The following is a 9,351-nucleotide window of genomic DNA, read 5'->3' on the forward strand; positions in this document are numbered from 1 at the left end:
GAGGGTCATATGTAGACTAGAATCAAGGTATTGGTGGGACAGAAGCCTTATTTTATAAGCGACTTTACTGCTTCAAAGCCCTGATTGCACCATTTCACCTCTTTCAGTTTGTTTTTGCTGTGGTGGCTGAAAATCCAAAACTCAAACCAAAATGTGCAGTTTTTAGTAAAACCATAAAACAAATACATTTAAATTAGGTTCATGTGGCCATACAAAAGGCTCAACCATAGTTTTTACTAAAAAAGCAAAGCACAAAGCTCTTGGCTTAAGAGTCTATAGTAAACCAGCTTATCATTAAACAAGATATACTTAACTCACAAATTGTCAAAGTAAAGAAAACAACATTTCCCAGTAAATATTTCATAGGCAGTAATTATATATACCTATCTATCTATATCTGTAGCAAACTGTAGCAAATCAAATCAGGCAGCTCTCTAGTTTTCTGCCAGCTGTAGTTTGCTTTGACTGGGGTTGAGAACACCTCTAAGGGCTTGTTAATTCTCCTTCCCCTAAAGTTTATGATTTCCAATAAAGAAAGAAATCTCTGGAAATGTTGGTTTTGCTGAAAGCGAGGAGCTGCTGAAAAGTTCTCAGCCCAATCAAGAAGAGAAAGACATGGATATGTTTCAATCAATGATCTGAAACAATGTCAAAAACATAGAATTTTGTTTCTGGAAATTGGCACTTAAATAAGATGACACTATTTTCAGGTACAGTGGCAAAATAACGCTCAGAATTTAGGAAGTTGCTCACACTGACTGAGACCTGGATCTGCCCAGATGATTCTACCTCGGCTGCCACTCTGTGTCATGGAGGCTACCTGTTCTTCCCTATGCTTCACCCGGCTGGTCATGGAGGTGGCGTTGGGCTGCTGCTCTCACCCTCTTGCAGATTTCAACCCCCTTATTCCACCATAGTCTCACTGTTTCTCTTCCTTTGAAGTCCACTCTGTCTTTTTGCACCTCTGCCCCTCCACATAACTGTCATTTACCAACCCCCTGATAAATCCCTCGCTTCATTCCTCATTGACTTCAACTCCTGGCTTTCTCTCTTTCTTGAACATCCATCTCTCTCCCTCACCCTTGTTGATTTCAACATTCCTGCTAACAACCCCTCTGACTCTTATGCTTCTAGCCCTAACATCCTCATTTGATCTTCAGCTGAGCTTCACCACCCCTACCCACCAGAATGACCACTGCCTTGATCTTATCTTCTTCTCTAACTGATCTATCACTAATTTCTTCACTACAGTTCTTCCCCTCTCTGACAATCATCTGATAACCTTCACAATCTCTCAGTCTCCATCCCAGCCCCAGACGATCTCCACCTGTACATTTAAGAATCTTCAGGCCATCGATTCCGGCACTCTCTCCACTACTGTTTTGCCCCTTTTCTCTACCACTATGCTACAGAAGTCTGTAAATGAGGCTGACACATAACATTACTATCTCATTTGTTCTAAATATCTTTGTTCCCCCGATCTCACGCTCTGTAAGGCGCCCCAAACCCCAGCGCTGGCTAAACTCTAAAAACTGCTACTTACGCTCCTGTAGGTCTATTGAATGGCTCTGGCTCAAATTCTGTACTCATGCTGACTTCATTTATTTCAAATTCCTCCTGTCCTCCTTCCAGTCTGCTATGTCACATGCCAAACAAGATTACTGCACCCATCTGACTGACTGACTCTGCTCCAACCTTCGCCACTTCTTTGCCACACTGAACTCCTTACTCAAGGTTCCCCCACTTCCCACCCCTCCATCACTCTCCTCTCAGACTACGGCTGAGTACGTCTACGACAAGGTTAAAAAAACTTAACCTTGAGTTCTCATACGAATCACCTTCCCCAGCCCTTTCTACCAAACCCCACCTCGTCCCTTGCCACCTTTTCCTAGATCCTGAAATTACTGGAGGAAACTACATATTTTCTTTTCTCCTCAAAACACACCTATTCCTCTGATCCCTTCACCACCCATCTACTTACCACTATCTCTCCTATTGTCATCTCCTGCTATATCCTCAGTCTATCACTCTCCACTGCAACTGTGCCCAACACCTTCAAACATGCCGTTGTTACACCACTCCTCAAAAAACCCTTTATGGATCCTAAATGCCCTTCCAACTATCATTCTGTCTCCCTCCTCCCCTTCTTATCCAAGCTACTTGAACATGCTGTTCACCACCATTGTCTTGACTTTCTTTCATCTCAAGCTATCCTTGACCTGCTTTAATCACTCTATTGCTCTCTTCATTCTACAGAAACTGCCTTTATGAAAGTCTCCAATGACCTGCTCCTGGCTAAATCCAAAGGTCTCTACTCCATCTTCATCCTTCTATCTGCAGTTTTTGACATAGTAAATCACCACCTACTCATTGACATGCTGTCCTCGCTTGGATTTCAGGGCTCTGTTATCACATGGTTTTCTTCCTATCTTTACTATCATACCTTTAGCATATACTGTATTGCATCCTCCTCCACTGCCATCCCGCTGTTGGTCAGTGTATCTCAGGGCTCTGTCCTGGGCCAATTTCTTTTTTTCATCAACACTTTTTCACATGGTACTCTAATTTCTTCCAATGGCTTTTAGTATCACCTCTATCCCGATGACTCACAGATCTATATCTCTACACCTGATATCTCGACAGACATTCAGTCCCAAGTTTCAGTCTGCTAGTATGACAGCACTACCTGGATGGCTCGCTGCCATCTGAAATTAAACTTGTCCAAGATTGAGCTCCTTATCTTTCCACCTAAATCTGTCTCTCCTCTTCCTCTGTTCTCTATTTCTGTGAACAACACCCTCATCCTCCCTATCTTGTCGGCTTGCAACCTTGGGGTAATCTTTGAGTCATCTCTCTCCTTCTCTTCACATATCCAACAGACTGCAAAAACCTGTTTTCTTTTTCTGCAATACTGCTAAAATCAGACCCTTCCTTTCTGAGTACATTGCCAAGACCCTCATCCATAACTTCATCACCTCTCACCTAGACTACTGCAACCTGACCTTCCGCTAAACCATCTTTCTCGCCTTCAATCTGTTCATATCTCTGTTGCACACCTCATATTCTACCAATGTCACATTACCCCTCTCCTCAAGTCAGTTCATTGGCTCTCTATCCGTTTCCGTATGCAGTTCAAACTCCTCTTACTGATCTACAAGTGTATTCACTCCACAGCTCCTCAAATCTTTCCTCTCTTCCCACAGTTCCCCCTCCCCCAGGCACTCCACTCATCGGATAAGTCTCTCTTATCTGTACCCTTCTCCTTAATAGCCAACTCCGTCCCTTCTACCTTGCTGTACTGTACACCTGGAACAAACTGCCTGACTCGGTACGTCAAATTTTGTCTCTTGCAGTATTCAAATCCGGACTCAAAGCTCACTTCTTTGAAGATGTTTTCAATTCCAAACTCCAACTTATCTGCTAAGCACCAATATCTGTCTTGTCATTCCCTCTGTAATCCCCCCACCTGACACAATGTATTGATGCACCTTCTTGTCCAGTTTGTCTTTGTGGCATAGTGGTTAGAGCTACAATCTCAGCACCCTGAGGTTGTGGGTTCAAACCCTGTCTGCTCCTGGTGACCCCGGGTAAGTCACCACTATTGTATAATAGGATATCTATTGATAAAGGCCCTCTTTTACTAAGATGTGCTAACTGATTAGTGCGCGCTAATCAATTTAGTGCGTGCTAAACGCTAATGTGTGCATGTTAGTCTAGGGACACGTTAGCATTTAGCGTGCGCTAATTGGTTACCGCACCTTAGTAAAAGAAGGGGATAATCTTCCACTGCTCCAGGTACATTAGATAGACTGTGAGCCCACTGGGACAGATAGGGAAGATGCTTGAAGTACCTGTATGTAAACCGCTTTTGAGTGTGGTTGTAAAACTACAAAAAGGTGGTACCCATCCATTTCTCTCTTTTGTGTTTTGATGTACAGCACTGTGTAAGTCCAGTTGCACTATAGAAATTATTATTAGTAGTTGTAGTAGTAGTAGTGGGTTGAGCTGAGAACTTTTCAGCACCCTCTTATAGTAACTGTCTTAAATGAGTCTAAACAGGGATATGCCATTGCTTCTTCCCACTCCTAATCCATCCCCCCAACCACCAAATTGTCCCAAAGAAATACCAACACCTAATATGGGTTTAAACTTGGAACAGCTTTATTCCAAATAACAAACAGAATAGCCCAAGCCATGGGTAAGCAATTCCGGTCCTCGAGAGCCACAACCCAGTCGGGTTTTCAAGATTTCCACAATGAATATGCACGAGATTAATTTGCATGGACTGCTTCCATTCTATGCAAATCAATCTCATGCATATTCATTGTGGAAATCTTGAAAACCCAACTGGGTTGTGGCTCTCGAGGACCGGACTTGCCTACCCCTGGCCCAAGCCATAAACGTACCAGCCTTAAATATCAAACCCAAACAGCCCAGGAATCCATGTCACTAGCTAGATCAGGGGTGGGCAACTCCAGTCCTCGAGGGCCAGAATCCAGTCGGGTTTTCAGGATTCCCCCAATGCTTATGCATGAGATCTATTTGCATGCACTGCTTTCAGTGCATATTCATTGGGGAAATCCTGTCAACCCAACTGGATTCCGGCCCTTGAGAACCAGCGTTGCCCACCCCTGAGCTAGATGGTCCCCATGTATCTAAGTCACCTGAGTCCCACCATATCAGCTCAACTCTCAGTTCATGCCATGCTATTAGCTGTGAACTACTAATATCTATAGACCTTGCACCATGCAAAAGAACTCTATACCCAAACATGCACCGCAAACCTCCCAACTAAGCACCATTTTTTCACCCTTAATGTCTCCAGACCCAGGGACCCTAGCCCCCTCAACTGCGACAAATGTACCACAAGGTGCCACCAAACCACTTGCAAAGACAGGGCGGGAAGGAGGGACAGCAAACATGGCGTGAACAGCAGCCTGAAGAGGCACTTCAGCTACCGAGTAAAATGTTCTCGACGTGTACCTCTCTACCCCCGCACCCCGACAATCATTAGGTGATCACCACTCACTTACTCTAAAGCCACATTCCGAAGCCACAATTCAAAGCCTGCACCCCAGTTGCACGCCATTCCTTCCCCACAAAGTCATCTCTTCCCCCAGTGCTACAGTCACTGAGCCAGCCCTGGTTCCCAGGCCAGGGCTCATCTGCCTCGTTCTGGGGTCCCTTTATTAAGGTGCGGTAACTGATTTAGCGTGCGCCAAATATTAATGCACGCTAAATGCTAAGGTGCCCAAAGAATATAATGGATGCCTTAGCATTTAGCACACACTAATCTTTAGCACGTGCTAAATCGGTTAGCGCACCTTAATAAAATGACCCCTCTTTAGTTGGGATATACGCAGAATGAACAACATGGCATTTGACACTTCTCAAAAATAGAAGTTTCAGATGTGTAGAATGCAGAACCCTTTATCCTGCCTAGAAATGTCCCCGCAAGGAGTTATTCATAACCATATTTTTGTTCTTTTTGGTTGCCACCTGAAGCTCTACACCCTAAATATATTTATCGCTGTTAGGAATATTTCCTGAAGGTCCAGCTGTGGATGAGCAGATTCCATTCTAGTCTAAAGGGGACAATTTAGTCACTTGCATTTCCTTTTTGTCTTATTGCAATAACAGCATCTCTAAAAGAAAGAAACCTGGTTGTTTCAATTTTCATATGACATGAGAAGTGACATAATATTTATGTAAAATAGGCATTTTAATGGTAAAGAATTAACTAGAAAAAATACAGTACTTTTTTTTTTTTTTAGATGCTCCTTCTTGGAGGTTGATGGATCGTGTCTTTTGAAAAAGGAGAGGAAGAGAAGTCATTCGTCACCATTGTATCATATTTATTTAGATTTATTAACCACCTTTACATAAAGAGATTCGACCAAAGTGGTTTACAATACATTGAATAGTAATCAGGAACTCAAATATTTTCCCTATCTGTCCCAGCAGGCTCACAATCGAACTGTGGTATCTGTGGTATCAGGGTTAGGTGATCTGCCCAGAGTCAGTGGCGTAGCAGGGCAGGATTAATTCGTCGAGGGCTCCTAGGCACACAAGTCCACTGGGCCCCTGGCCCCACTCACTTCATGCCGTATACCCACCTGCCCTCATGCCACGCCCTTGTCCCACCCATGCCATGCCTATTTATTTACCCATTTCTTATTTACTTCTTTATTTCCACTTTATTTCTTTTATTTTAAAATTCAAAACAAACCATAAAGATTACCATACCAGTGCTAGTGTACAGTTTTTCTTCTATGCAACCTCCAAACATCTCTGAACAAATCCCCCCTTCCTTCTTAGAGGAAGAAATCTTCAGCTGGCAGGGCTTTGTGAAGCCCACCAATTTATATTTTGCATTTGGGTAGGAGGCATGGGGCATGGCGTGAAAATTTAGTGCCCAACATTTTATTGAACTAGTACATTTCTCAATTAGCTTTCAGAGGTTAAAACATCTTTCTTCAGGTCAGTAAATTATATTGCTGTTACAGTATCCCTGTCCTGACCTGAGGAAAGGAGTTATGATCTCCAAAATAGTAAAAAAAAATGTAATAAAATTAGTCCAATAAACAGGATCACCTTATTTCCATTTTCTATTAATAAACGATTATCAACACAGTTACAATAATACTTTATCCTAAAGCAAAAATAAATAAATAAAACAAATAGAAATTTGTTTCTACCTTTCTTGTCTGGTTTCTGCTTTCCTCTTCTTCTCATCATGTTCTTCCTTCCATCCACTGCCTGCCCTCTCTCTCTGCCTCTTCCATATGGTATTTGCTCTCTTTCTATTCCTCTTCCAGAAACTGTCTGCCTCTCCCTTCCATTTCTTCCCCCCCCCCATTGGTGTGGCATCCATCTATTTCTCTCCACTCCCCATGGTCTTCTTCCCTTCCATCTCTCCCTCCCAGCAGATTTTAGCATCTCTCTCCTCCTTTCCTCCCCACAGATCTAGTATCTGTCTTCTTCCTCCTTTCCTCCTCCCTGGTCTTGTATCTGTCTCCTCCCCTTCCCTTGCTCTGGCATATGTCTCTCCACTCCATTCTTCCTGTTCTTCCCTGTTCTTCCTTCTCAATTTATTTTCAGCCTCTGTCTAAATTCTTTCTTATTATTCAGTCCTCAATTTCCCTGTTTCATTGTGTCTACTTATAGCTTGATACCTCTTTCCCTCACCCCTTCCAGTATCTAATTCTATCATCTTCCCCCCAATCCAGCATGTTCCCTCTTTCCTTTCTCCTCCCCACTTCCTTCCAATGTCTCTCTTACCCCTTCATTCAATGTCTGTTCCCCTTTCCCACACTTCCATTCAGCGTCTGTCCCCTCTCTCTTGCCCCTTCTATCCACTGCCCTCTCTGCCCTTTCCATCCAGTGTCCGCCCTCTCTCTTTTCCATATGACATCTTTCTATGTCCCTTCAATAAATTGTTTGTCCTATGCCCCTTCTCTCCTTTGTACATGATTCATTTCAGCTTCACCCCTCTCCATTTTTCTGTCTCCATCCCTTCCCCTATGCCTGACAACTCTCTCCTTTTCTTCTCTCCTATCTCTCCCTCCCCCTTCATGCTCTGGCAACTCCTCTCCTTCCTTTCACTCTGGTCTGGTATCTGTCTCCCTAGTTTCCTTTCCCTACCCCATGCCCTGGCATCTTTCTGCTCTCCTTCTCTTCTATCTCTCTCCCCTGAAGAGCGCGGCAGTCAAGTTCACCGCGTGGTGGCAATCAGCTGATTGCTGGCTGCCGAGGAACATCAGAAGAAAGACACGTCGGCGCATGCATGGGTTCCTGCACATGTGCAAATATGCCTCAAAGTAGGCCACAAGTCTGGCTAAGGTGCAAGAGTACGCCAAAGACTCCTAAGGGGCTGGGAAGAGCAGAGAAGGTCCAGGGAAGCCAGAAGACAGCATTGGGCTGGTGCCCCGATTGGGGACCGAGTGTGAGGGGTTTTGCCGGTAGGCATCGGGAGCTTGCCGGAAGGCTGGGCTCAGCCCAGCATCACAGTGGGTGTATTTATTTAGTAACAAGAAGGGAAGCCGGCACAGTGTTAGGGCCCTGCGGCCTGGGTTCAGTTCACTTGTGGGTGGTTGGAGGGAAGCTGACCTCACCAGGCAGTCAGGGGCCCCCTGCCCTGTTTGCTCTCCCACTAATGCCAGCCCTGGGGCTCCCTGATATTTTAGATCCTGAAGCACGTGCCTACTGGGCCTACCCTTTAATCTGGCCCTGAGGGTGAGCAGTGCCTGGGGAGGTTACACCCCTCCCTTCCCCTCTTCCCATCCCCCTTCCCTTTCCCCGTACCTTTTTAACTTCTCCAGCATGAGCAGCATGCCCATGTCAGTATTGGCTTGCACTTTGACATCACTTCCTTGGCATGAGTCCCTGTAGTGATGGCAGGGAGAGCGCCAGTGCTGATGCGGGCAGCAACCTCGTGCCAGGGAAGTAAAAAAAGGTATGGGGGAAGGCAAGGGACATGTGTGTGTGTGGCAAGGAGAGAAGTGGGAGGGGCAGAGAGAAGAAGGGGTGCTACGCCCTTAGAAAGACCGAGCACGGGGCGGACCAGTCCCTTGCCCTCCCCTTGCTATGCCACTGCCCACAGTCACAGGGAGGAGGCTGGGATCAAACTAGCAACCTAAGAGTGCTGGGGCTCTAGCCATTAAGCCACTCCTCCACTTTTCTAGCTAAAGGACAGACATTTCACTGTGGGAATGAAAAGGAGAAAAGGCGAATGAAACATAAAACGCCCCAGGACGTGGAAAACAAAATATTCCCAAAAGCAAAGCAAAACTGTAGAGATGATGATCTCAAAGGCCAGTTTATTTGTAAACAGTTAAAAGTCTTTACAAGTAAAACAAATACTTGACAAATCCAAGTTATATGCAGTCCAAGGTTTGTGGCATGGACCCGACAAGGTCCATGTTTTGGCATAATACAACCTTCTTCCGGGGTCCGTGTTGGTTGCGCCACAAGAAATAGAAATGCTAAATTGCATCCAAAATACTGTGTGATGAAACCTGATTGCGGTCAACACAGGGAGTCCAGGGATCTGGATTTGTTTTACTTGAGAAGACTGTTAAACTGGCCTTTGAGATCATCATCTCCCCAGTTTTGCTTTGCTTTTGGCTGTCTCCTTCCTACTGAGGTGAACTTTCCTTGTTTTGCTTCCAACAAAATATTCCCTACAGTTCCATATCTGAACGTGGCGTCATTCCACACTACTCTGTGCTCTTTAAGATGTATGCGTGTGTCTCCTGGAGGAAATCTTGAACTTCAAGAGGCTCTTTAAAATACCATTTGTATGGTCTCTATAAATGTCTTTTCCTACAAATAAGAGACATAAAAGTAAAA

This window comes from Geotrypetes seraphini, chromosome 7, assembly GCF_902459505.1.
Source record: "Geotrypetes seraphini chromosome 7, aGeoSer1.1, whole genome shotgun sequence".
Taxonomy (NCBI): Eukaryota; Metazoa; Chordata; class Amphibia; order Gymnophiona; family Dermophiidae; genus Geotrypetes; species Geotrypetes seraphini.